Source organism: Bubalus bubalis, chromosome 14, assembly GCF_019923935.1.
Source record: "Bubalus bubalis isolate 160015118507 breed Murrah chromosome 14, NDDB_SH_1, whole genome shotgun sequence".
In the NCBI taxonomy this organism is placed as follows: domain Eukaryota; kingdom Metazoa; phylum Chordata; class Mammalia; order Artiodactyla; family Bovidae; genus Bubalus; species Bubalus bubalis.
In genome coordinates, this window is record NC_059170.1 from 55501755 (window position 1) to 55514707 (window position 12953).

The 12953-nt window shown below is 42.1% G+C and overlaps 1 protein-coding gene across 15 annotated transcripts in view; it reads right to left on the reverse strand.

Annotated features, from left to right (window-relative positions):
- Positions 1-12953, reverse strand: part of PRPF18 (pre-mRNA processing factor 18) — an 80461-nt gene that overhangs the window by 24868 nt on the left and 42640 nt on the right. The gene's annotated exons all lie outside the window — the stretch shown is intronic.

A 12953-nucleotide genomic window follows, 5' to 3' on the forward strand; every position in this document is an offset into this window, starting at 1 on the left:
AGGCTATCTTTCAGCTCACTTCCAAGAAGGAAGACGTGCTGGCAAAGACAGACCAGGGAATTTGCTTTCTTCCTAGCTTTTTATTGTTATATCCTATACCTAAGAGGGTATTTGCTTCAGGATAAAGACCCTTCTGGCTTTAGACCAGCTTTTCCTACTATGAATTCTAATCATGTGGATGCAGAATTGGATCCATGAAATCCATGAAAATGTCTGCAATATCGTTAATCTGGGATCCTAAGTTTTCTCAAGGGAACAGGTGAGAAGAGAGGCAAAGCCAGGAAAGGGAACACTGATGAAATACTAAATAGCTTCAGTCCACAGCAAAACACAGCAAGTTTTATTATGAACCAATAAAGGCAAATTGATGGTAAGACAAGTAGGGGTCATTTTCCTTACACTACAGGATTAGAATTTCAGGAGTCTGTGCCTTTACAGAAGATAACTGTGATGCTTAGATGCACTCACTAAGCTGATTCTCTGATTTAAAAATAAATATTAAAAGAGTCTCCATTATAAAGTTACCATGGAATGTTACAATAAATATTTGCAATAAGGACTGCTAGCACCCAGCACAGATTTTTAAAGGGGCATAATCTCATGATAGTCTATGAATATTTCCCAAATGGAAACAAATCTTCTCAATTAGATCTCTCACGATTTTAGTTTCAAGTTGCTTGAGGATGCTTAAACCAGTTCAGATAAGGAGCAGCTTAGCTTAGCTTACTGCAAATAACTTAAAATCAGTAGTATTCTTAAATAGTTTTTACTTATATAAAAATAATACATCTATTTAATAAATCCTTATTCAGGACCTACTATATGCCAAGCAATGTTCTAGGCTGTGGGAATACAGCAAAGAATAAGAGAAAAATCCCCATTCTCATTGAGAATGCATTCTAATAAAGGAAGACGAGAACAGGTGTAAGACAAGAAACAAAATGACTATGTCAATGTCTAATATGTTGAATGATGGTAAGTGCTATGGAGAAGATCAGGCAGGCAATCGGTGTGCATGCTGTGAGAAGTGACCAGAAGGACTCTGGCTTTCCCTGAACACAAGAGCCACTCAAGCGCTCTGAGCAAGAGAACATCACAGTCTGGTTTGTATTTTAAATGCATCCCTCTGGGTGCCGTACAGATACTGAACAAAAGAGAGGCAAGGAAAAGAGCTCAGAGCAGACACTGCAACCATCCAGAGAAGAGAGGTTGGTGGCTGGAACCAGGTTGGGGCAGTGGAGGTAGTGAAGGGATCATATTCCAGATGTTATTTGAATATGGAACCATCACGGTTTGCTGATGTGGGCTGAGAAAGAGAAAAGCCAAGGATAATGCCATGTTTTGTATACTTTAAATGGGTAAATTTAATGGCATGGTATGAAACTCCAGTACTTTGGCCACCTCATGTGAAGAGTTGACTCATTGGAAAAGACTCTGATGCTGGGAGGGATTGGGGGCAGGAGGAGAAGGGACCGACAGAGGATGAGATCACTGGATGGCATCACTGACTCGATGGACGTGAGTCTGAGTGTACTCCGGGAGTTGGTGGTGGACAGGGAGGCCTGGCATGCTGCAATTCATGGGGTCACAAAGAGTTGGACACAACTGAGCAACTGAACTAAACTGAACTGATACTGTAATGCCATAACTCTCAACTCCATTGTTACTATGTGTTTGGTCTTGGTCTTTCATGTTGGAAACTTCCACGAACACCTAATGATCCTAAGTGAACATGCGTATTTATGAGTAAGGCAATAAGGAGCTAAAGGAAACTCAATGAATGGGCAGGGCTTATCAGTGGAACTTCATTTTAGGACAATATGGCAGTAAGACAGTTTTTTCAGTGTTGGAATGCTAAATGTTAGTAACTGTACATTTTTTCTCTTGGGTCAGTTCAGAGAAGAACTTCCGTTCCTGAGCTGGCAGTAAAAGCCCACTTGCCAGCATCAGAGGAACCAAAGGAGAAGAGGAAACAGGGGTCCCATTTGTCAACACATATACTCTCACTTGAATTGTCTGTTCTGAGTAGGGAATCTCTCCTTGCCTGATGGTAGAATCCCTCAGAACATTTGTTTTCTGAAAGAGAGGAGATGGGAATGGGGGCCCACTTGCACAGGAGAAGGAACCTCTGGACAATTTATCCTAATTTCAACCACTCCTTCATTTTCAGCCCCATCCCACAGTCTGGCCTTTTTTAAGTGCCTAAACATCCCACGTCCTGAGCCTTTCTAGATTCTACAGATTCCTCATTAATGACTCCTTAATGACTTTCTCCCCACACAGTATTAACTAAATTGTTTTTTTTTAAATCATTATTGTTTCCAGGAAAATATTCTGCATTTTAAGAAGTCCGATGAACTATACATTTAAGCTGATACACTGAAGATGGTACACGTAACTGTACACTCAAGATGGTAAAGCTGAGTAAGGAATTTTTTAATGTTCAACTTGGTAAAATCTATGACAAATACTTCAGTTTTTAAAAATCTAATAGTAAGCATTAGAGAATATTCTAGATAAGGTATAGGAATATCAAATATGGATACAGTTTGCTGTATGATAGCTTGTGATACAGGATACAAATCCTGGATAATGAGAGTTGTTTATATCCAGATAAATCAATGAACCATTAAAACAATCAACCTGCATCAACTAAAGCAACACCAATTCTTTATTACTGCAGAAAACAAAAACTTCTCAAAACCTAACCAAACTACAACCATAACCTTTTAGATTTGTCTTACCTTATGAACTATCATTAGTCAATAGAACTTGAGGAAGATTTTAAGTAATCTTTTTACTTCAATGTAAGATATTTGAATATTCACCAGAAGGACTGATGCTGAAGCTGAAGCTCCAATACTCTGGCCGCCTGACGCAAAGAGCCAACTCATCAGAAAAGACCCTGATGCTGGGAGAGATTGAAGGCAGAAGGAGAAGAGGGCGGTAGAGGATGAGATGGTCCACTCCATGGACATGAATTTGAGTAAACTCCAAGAGACAGTGGAGGACAGAGGAGCCTGGCATGCAGTAGTCCATGGGGTGGCAGTCGGATACAACTTAGGGACTGAATACCATCAAGGAAAACATTATTAAATCAATTATTTCTGTCCCTGTCACTAGTGTACCCCGCAAGAACAGAGTCTCAAAGATGAAAGCACAGATGTGTTTAGTGACGCAGCATAAGAACATGAAGAACAGGGGTAAGTTAAGAATGTTCTCCACTTAGTTATTTAAATTCTCTCAATGAAGTCGAAGGATGCTTAATAACTGTTTTTCAGGAGGGTCTTATCCGCATTGGACAATATCAGCACCCTCATTCTCCACATGTGCATGTTGCCTGGGGTCCCATTGCTTCACTGGGTGCCTCTCTGCCTGGGACTGGGGCCTGCGGTGGAGGGCCTCCTACAGCCACCCTACACCCTCCAGAGTGGCTAGTGGAAGGGGTCATGTGGCCTAGAGATGCTGGCTGGACCCTTTCCTTGGGGGCCTCCTTCCCAGGGACTTTGAGGTACATAAGATGTGCCTAAGATAGCAGAGTAGAAGAATGTGCACTCATCTCCTGTGAGAACTCCAAAAATGCAACTAGCTGCTGAACAACCATTGATATGAGAATGTTGGATCCCAACAAAAAAGATACCCCATGTCCAAGGGCAAAGGAGAAGCCCCTACAAGACGGTACAAGGGGCAAAATCAGTTTTAGGATCAAACCCCATACTCGCCACAAATGCTCGAAGGACTCAAACAAAACCTTGTGCACACCAGGACCCAGGGATCTCACAGAGACTGAGCCAGACCTGCCTTTGAGTGTTTGAGTGTCTCCTGCAGAAGCACAGGTCAGCAGTGGCCTGCCATGGGAACAGGGGCTCTGGCTCCAGCAGACCCGGGAGGCGCAGCGTGTGAATCCCACCGAGTGACCAGGCAGACAACCCACAAACTGGAGAACAATTATACCAAAGAAGTTCCCGCACTGCTGCGAAAGTACTAGGGTCCACAACAGATTTCCCAATCTGGGGATCCAGCAAAGGGACTGAGAATCCCCAGAGAATTTGACTTTGAAGGCGAGTAGAATTTGATTACAGAACTTTCACAGGACCGGGGAAACAGACTCTTGGAGGGCACAAACAAAACCTTGTGCACACCAGGATCCAGGAGAAAGGAGCAGTGGCCCCACAAGAGACTGAGCCAGACTTCTCTGTGAGTGTCCAGGAGTCTCCAGCAGAGGCGTGGGTCAACAGTGGCCTGCTGTGTGATCTGGGGCATGGAATACAACAGTCCTGGCAAAAGCCCTTTTGAAGGAGGTCACCATTACCCCTACCATAGTTTGGCCTCAGGCCAAACTGCAGGAAGGGAACACAGCCCCACCATCAAAAGACAATTGGATTAAAGATTTACTAAGCATGGCCCCTCCCCAAGAAAGGCAATGCCAAAGAATGCTCAAACTACTGCACAATTGCACTAATCTCACATGCTAGCAAAGTAATGCTCAAAATTCTCCAAGCCAGGCTTCAGCAATACGTGAATCATGAACTTCCGGATGTTCAAGCTGGTTTTAGAAAAGGCAGAGGAACCACAGATCAAATTGCCAACATCCATTGGATCATCGAAAAAGCAAGAGAGTTCCAGAAAAACATCTATTTCTGCTTTATTGACTATGCCAAAGCCTTTGACTATGTGGATCACAATAAACTGTGGAAAATTCTGAAAGAGATGGGAATACCAGACCACCTGACCTGCCTCTTGAGAAACCTATATGCAGGTGAGGAAGCAACAGTTAGAACTGGACATGGAACAACAGACTGGTTCCAAATAGGAAAAGGAATATGTCAAGGCTGTATATTGTCACCCTGCTTATATAACTTATACACAGAATACATAATGAGAAACTCTGGGCTGGATGAAGCACAAGCTAGAATCAAGACTGCCTGGAGAAATATCAATAACCTCAGATATGCAGATGACACCACCCTTATGGCAGAAGTGAAGAACTAAAGAGCCCTTGATGGAAGTGAAAGACGAGAAGTGAAAAAGTTGGCTTAAAACTCAACATTCAGAAAACTAAGATCATGGCTTCCAGTCCCATCACTTCATGGCAAATAGATGGGGAAACAGTGGAAACAATGGCTGACTTTATTTCTGGGGGCTCCAAAATCACTGCAGATTTCATGCTGACTACAGCCATGAAATTAAAAGACGCTTACTCCATGGAAGGAAAGTTATGACCAACCTAGACAGCATATTAAAAAGCAGAGACGTTACTTTGCCAACAAAGGTCCATCTTGTCAAGGCTATGGTTTTTCCAGTGGTCATGTACAGATGTGAGAGTTGGACTGTAAAGAAAGCTGAGCACTGAAGAATTGATGCCTTTGAACTGTGGTGTTGGAGAAGACTCTTGAGAGTCCCTTGGACTGCTAGGAGATCCAACCAGTCCATCCTAAAGGAAATCAGTCCTAAATATTCACTGGAAGGACTGATGCTGAAGTTGAAACTCCAATACTTTGGCCACCTGATGCCAAGAGCTGACTCACTGGAAAAGACTCTGAAGCTGGGAAAGATTGAAGGCAGGAGGAGAAGGGGATGACAGAGGATGAGATGGTTGGATGGCATCACCGACTCAATGGACATGAGTTTGAGTAAACTCCAGGAGTTGGTGATGGACAGAGAGGCCTAGCATGCTGCAGTCCATGGGGTTGCAAAGAGTCAGACAGCACTGAGTGAGTGAACTGAACTGAGCATGGCCCCGCCCATCAGAGCAAGATGCAGATTTCCCCATAGCCAGACCCTCCCATGAGGAAGCTTCCACAAGCCTTTTATCCTTATCCATCAGAGGGCAGACAGAATGGAAACCACAATTACAGAAAACTGATCACTTGGATCACAAGCTTGTCTCACTCAAGAAGCTACAAGCCATGCCATGTAGGGCCACCCAAGACAGTAGTCATGGTGGACAGTTCTTACTAAACATGGTCTACTGGAGAAGGGAGTGGCAAATGACTTCAGTATTCTTGCCTGGAGAATCTCATGAACAGTACGAAAAGGCAAAAAGATATGACACTGAAAGATGAATTCCCCAAGTTGGTAGGTGGCCAATATGCTACTGGGGCAGAGTGGAGAAATAGCTTGAGAAAGAATGAAGAGACAGAGCCAAAGCAAAAACAATGCCCAGTTGTGGATGTGAGTGGTGATGGAAGGAAAGTCCGATGCTGTAAAAAAACAATACTGCATAGCAACCTGGAACATCAGGTCCGTGAATCAATGTAAACTGGAAGTAGTCAAACAAGAGATGGCAAGAATGAACACTGGCATTTTAGGAATCAGTGAGCTAAAATGGACCAGAATGAGCGAATTTAATTCAGATGACTATTATATCTACTACTGTGGGCAAGAAGCCCTTAGAAAAAATGGAGTAGCCATCATAGTCAACAAAAGAGTCCAAAATGCAGTACCTGGGTGCAATCTCAAAAACAACAGAATGATCTCAGTTCACTTCCAAGGCAAACCATTCAATATCACAGTAATCCAAGTCTATGCCCCAAACACTAATGCTGAAGCAGCTGAAGTTGAACAGTTTTATGAAGACCTATGAGACCTCCTAGAACTAACACCAAAAAAAATGTCCTTTTCATCACAGGGGACGGGAATGCAAAAGTAGGAAGTCAAGAGACACCTGGAATAACGGACAAGTTTGGCCTTGGAGTACAAAATGAAGTAGGGCAAAGGCTAACAGAGCTTTGCCAAGTGAGCACACTGGTCATAGCAAACACCCTCTTCCAACAACACAAGAGAAGACTCTATACATGGACATCACCAGATGGCCAATGCTGAAATCAGATTGATTATATTCTTTGCAGCCAAAGATGGAGAAGCTCTACACAGTCAGCAAAAACAAGACCAGGAGACGACGGTGGCTCAGATCATGAACTCATTATTGCAAAATTCAGAATTAAATTGAAGAAAGCAGGGCAAACCACTAGACCATTCAGGTATGACCTAAATCAAATCCCTAACAATTATACAGTGGAAGTGAGAAATAGAATCAAGGGATTAGATTTGATAGACAGAGTGCCTGAAAAGCTATGGACAGAGGTTTGTTAATACTATACAGGATATAGTGTTCAATGATATACAATGATTCACTGATACACAGTGATCAAAATCATCCCCAAGAAGTGAGCAAGTGACTGAAAGCTGCTCAGTCATGTCTGACTCTTTGCAACCCCATGGACTATAGTCCATGGAATTCTCCAGGCCAGAATACTGGAGTGAGTAGCCTTTCCCTTCTCCCGGGGATGTTCCCAATCCAGGGATCACACAGGTCTCCCACATTGCAGGTGGATTCTTTACCAGCCACAAGATGATGAAAAGGAAAAAGTAAAATGATTGTCTGAGGAGATCTTACAAACAGCTGAGAAAAGAGAACTAAAAGGCAAAAGAAAAAAGGAAAGAAAAATCCATCTGAATGCAGAGCTCCAAAGAATAGCAAGGAGAGATAAGAAAGCCTTCTAAGTGATCAATGCAAAGAAAGAGAGGAAAACAATACAGTGGGAAAGACCTAGAGATCTCTTCAAGAAAATCAGAAATACCAAGGGAGCATTTCAAGCAAAGATGGGAACAATAAAGGACAGAAACTGTATGGACCTAACGTAAGTAGAAGATGTTAAGAGGAGGTGACAAGAATACACAGAAGGACTATACAAAAAAGATCTGAATGACCCAGATAACCATGATGGTGTGATCACTCACCTAGAGCCAGAAATCCTGGAGTGCGAAGTCAAGTGGGCCTTAGGAAGCATCACTACAAACAAAGCTAGTGGAGGTGATGGAATTCCAGTTGAGCTCTTTCAAATCCTAAAAGATGATGCTGTGAAAGTGCTGCACTCAATATGCCAGCAAATTTGGAAAACTTGGCAATGGTCACAGGACTGGAAAAGGTTAGTTTTGTTTGTTTTTTTTTCATTCCAATCCCAAAGAAAGGCAATGCCAAAGAAAGTTTAAAGTACTGCACAATTGCACTCATCTCACACGCTAACAAACCATTGCTCAAAATTTTTCAATCTAGGCTTCAATAGTACGTGAACCGTGAACTTCCAGATATTCAAGTTGGTTTAAGAAAAGGCAGAGGAACCAAGAGATCAAATTGCGAACATCTGCTGGATCATAGAAAAAGCAAGGGAATTCCAGGAAAACATCTACTTCTGCTTCAGGGACCACACTAAAGACTTGATTGTGTGGATCACAATGAACTGTGGAAAATTCTTCAAGAGATAGGAACACCAGACCACATTACCTGTCTCCTGAGAAATCTGTACGGAGGTCAAGAAGCAACAGTTAGAACTGGATATGGAAAAATGGATTGGTTCAAAATTGGGAAAGAAGTACATCAAGGCTCCACATTGTCACCTTGCTTATTTAACTTCTATGCAGAGTACATAATGTGAAATGCTGGACTGCATAAAGCACAGTCTGGAATCAAGATTGCAAGAGAAATGTCAATAACCTCAGATATGCAGATGAAACCACCCTTATGGCAGAAAGGAAAAAGGAACTAAAGAGCCTCTTGATGAAAATGAAAAAGGAGAGTGGAAAAGTTGGCTTAAAACTCAACATCCAAGAAACGAAGATCATAGCACCCGGTCCCATCACTTCATGGTAAATAGATGGGGAAACAATGGAAACAGTGACAGACCTTTATTTTCATTTCAGTTCAGTTGCTCAGTCATATCCAACTCTTTGCGAGCCCATGAACTGCAGCACACTAGGCCTCCCTGTCCATCACCAACTCCTGGAGTTCACCCAAACACATGTGCATTGAGTCAGTGATGCCATCCAACCATCTCATCCTCTGTTGTCCCCTTTTCCTCTTGCCCTCAATATTTCCCAGCATAAGGGTCTTTTCCAGTGAGTCAGCTCTTCACATCAGGTGGCCAAAGTATTGGAGTTTCAGCTTCAGCCATCAGTCCTTCCAATGAATATTCAGGACTGATCTCCTTTAGGATGGACTGGTTGGGTCTCCTTGCAGTCCAGGGGACTCTCAAGAGTCTTCTCCAACACCACAGTTCAAAAGCATCAATTCTTTTGCACTCAGCTTTCTTTATAGTCTAACTCTCACATCCATACATGACTACTGGAAAAACCATAGCCTTGACTAGACAGACATTTGTTGACAAAGTAATGTCTCTGCTTTTTAATATGCTGCTAGGCTAGGTTGGTCATAACTTTCCTTCCAAGGAGTAAGCATCTTTTAATTTCATGGTTGCAATCACCATCTGCAGTGATTTTGGAGCCCAAAAAATAAAAGTCAGCCATATTTGCCATGAAGTGATGGGACCAAATGTCATGATCTTAGTTTTCCGAACGTTGAGCTTTACATGTCCAGTTCTAACTGTGCTTCCTGTCCTGCATACAGGTTTCTCAAGAGGTAGGTCAGGTGGTCTGGTATTCACATCTCTTTCAGAATTTTACATAGTTTAGTGTGATCCATGCAGTCAAAGGCTTTGGCATAGACAATAAAGCAGAAACAGATGTTTTACTGGAACTCTCTTGCTTTTTCCATGATCCAGAGGATGTTGGCAATTTGATCTCTGGTTCCTCTGCATTTTCTAAAACCAGCTTGAACATTAGGAAGTTTACAGTTCACGTATTGCTGAAGCCTGGCTTGGAGAATTTTGAGCATTACTTTACTAGCACGTGAGATGAGTGCAATTGTGCAGTACTTTAAACTTTCTTTGGCATTGCCTTTCTTTGGGATTGGAATGAAAACTGACCTTTTTCAGTCCTGTGGCTACTGCTCAGTTTTCCAAATTTGCTGGCATATTGAGTGCAGCACTTTCACAGCATCATCTTTCAGGATTTGAAAGAGCTCAACTGGAATTCCATCACCTCCACTAGCTTCGTTTGTAGATGCTTCCTAAGGCCCACTTGACTTCACATTCCTGGATTTCTGGCTCTAGGTGAGCGATCACACCATCGTGATTATCTGGGTCGTGAAGATCTTTTTTGTACAGTTCTTCTGTGTATTCTTGCCACCTCTTCTTAATATCTTCTGCTTCTATTAGGTCCATACCAGTTCTGTCCTTTATTGAGCCCATCTTTGCATGAAATGTTCCCTTGGTATCTCTAATTTTCTTGAAGAGATCTCTAGTCTTTCCCATTCTATTGTTTCCCTCTATTTCTTTGAATTGATCGCGGAGGAAGGCTTTCTTATCTCTCCTTGCTATTCTTTGGAACTTTGCATTCAAATGGGTATATCTTTCCTTTTCTCCTTTGTTTTTTGCTTTTCTTCTTTTCACAGCTATTTGTAAGGCTTCCTCAGAGAGCCATTTTGCCTTTTTGCATTTCTTTTTCTTGGGGATGGTCTAGATCCCTGTCTCCTGTACAGTGTCACGAACCTCCGTCCATAGTTCATCAGGCACTCTGTCTATCAGATCTAGTCCCTTAAATCTGTTTCTCACTTCCACTGTATAATCATACGGGATTTGATTTAGGTCATACCTGAATGGTCTAGTGGTTTTCCCCACTTTCTTCAATTTAAGTCTGAATTTGGCAATAAGGAGTTCATGATCTGAGCCACAGTCATCTCCTGGTCTTGTTTTTTTCGACTGTATAGAGCTTCTCGATCTTTGGCTGCAAAGAATAAAATCAATCTGATTTTGGTGTTAGCCATCTGGTGATGTCCATATATAGAGTCTTCTCTTGTGTTGTTGGAAGAAGGTGTTTACTATGTCCAGTGCATTCTCTTGGCAAAACTCTATTAGCCTTTACCCTGTTTCATTCTGTAGTCCAAGGCTAAATTTCCCTGTTACTCCAGGTGTTTCTTGAATTCCTACTTTTGCATTCCAGTCCCCTATAATGAAAAGGACATCTTTTTGGGGTGTTAGCTCTAAAAGGTCTTGTAGGTCTTCATAGAACCATTCAACTTCAGCTTCTTCAGCATTACTGGTCAGGGCATAGACTTGGATTACCGTGATATTGAATGGTTTACCTTGGAAACGAACAGAGATCATTCTGTCATTTTTGAGATTGTATCCAAGTACTGCACTTCAGACTCTTTTGTTGACTATGATGGCTACCCCATTTCTTCTAAGGGATTCTTGCCCACAGTAGTAGATATAATGGTCATCTGAGTTAAATTCACCCATTCCAGTCCATTTTAGTTCGCTGATTCCTAGAATGTTGACGTTCACTCTTGCCATCCCATTTGACCACTTCCAATTTGCCTCAATTCATGGGCCTAACATTCCAGGTTCCTATGCAATATTGCTCTTTACAACAATGGACCTTGCTTTGATCACCAGTCACATCCACAACTGGGTGTTGTTTTTGCTTTGGCTCCATCCCTTCATTTTTTCTGGAGTTATTTCTCCACTGATCTCTAGTAACATATTGGGCACCTACTGACCTGGGGAGTTCTGCTTTCAGTGAACATCTTTCAGAGTTCATTTTCAGTGAACAGTCATTCAGGTCTGACAGAATGTGGTCCACTGGGGAAGGAAACAGCAAACCACTTCAGTATTCTTGCCTTGAGAACCACATGAACAGTATAAAAAGACAAAAAGATAGGACACTGAAAGAATTTTATTTTGGTGGGCTCCAAAATCACTGCAGATGGTGACTGCAGCCATGAAATTAGAAGACGCTTGCTCCTTGGACAAAAAGCTATGACAAACCTACACAGTGTATTAAAAAGCAGAGACATTACTTTACCGACAAAGTCCATATAGTCAAAGCTATGGTTTTTCCAGTAGTCATGGATGGATGTGCGAGTTGAACTATAAAGAAAGCTGAGCACTGAAGAATTGATGCTTTTGAACTGTGGTGTTGGAGAAGACTCTTGAAAGTCCCTTGCACAGCAAGGAGATCCAACCAGTCCATCCTAAAGGAAATCAGTCCTGAATATTCACTGGAAGGACTGATGCTGAAGCTGAAACTCCAATATTCTGGCCACCTGATGCAAAGAACTGACCTATTGGAAAAGACCCTGGTGCTGGGAAAGATTGAAGGCAGGAGCAGAAGGGGACGACAGAGGATGAGATGGTTGGATGGCATCACTGACTTACTGGACGTGAGTTTGAGCAAGCTCTGAGAGTTGGTGATGAACAGGGAAGCCTAGCATGCTGCAGTCCATGGGGTCACAAAAAGTTGGACATGACTGAGCAACTGAACTGAACTAAATGAACTGCCGTATGTTCTAATAAAGGAATGAATTAACATGAGATAGTTAAAAATTAATCCTAACTTCGATAGAATACACCTTTAACCCAAAGTGTGATTTTCTAAAAGTGTGTACTTAATAAAAATGTCTACACTTTCAACATTCATAGCCATGTATATACCAAGGCCAATCCTTCAAAAAGTATCCACAGGAATTCTTTTCACACAAGTGTCTATGATTAAAATTGAGTGGCTCTAAATTACTCATTCCAGACTTTTCAATTTCTGATCTGGATCAAGCTGCTTGGGACAAAAGCAATCTCATGCTGCTTCCAATGAAGAGTCCCAGTGCAACTGCCAAATGTATTCAATTGCTCAGGTTCTGCAGGACATAGTGGAAATTAAAGAAAACTCAGTTTGGGACTAACTTCATCTTCTTCTCGAGTTTACAGTAAGAAACAGAGCTGCTCCCATTTTTACCTGTCTGAATGTTTGTCACATAAATGAACAGAATTACAAATTCAAAGGTTTATCATTTCATAGAAAGTAGTATCAAATGAAAGGACCTCCCTGGTGGCTCAAACGGTAAAGCGTCTGTCTACAATGTGGGAGACCCAGGTTCGATCCCTGGGTTGGGAAGATCCCCTGGAGAAGGAAATGGCAATCCACTCCAGTACTATTGCCTGGAAAATCCCATGGACAGAGGAGCCTGTTAGGCCATAGTCCATGGGGTCGCAAAGAGTTGGACACGACTGAGGGACTTCAAGTGATAATTACAGTTTGAAAACAGCACTCACCTACTT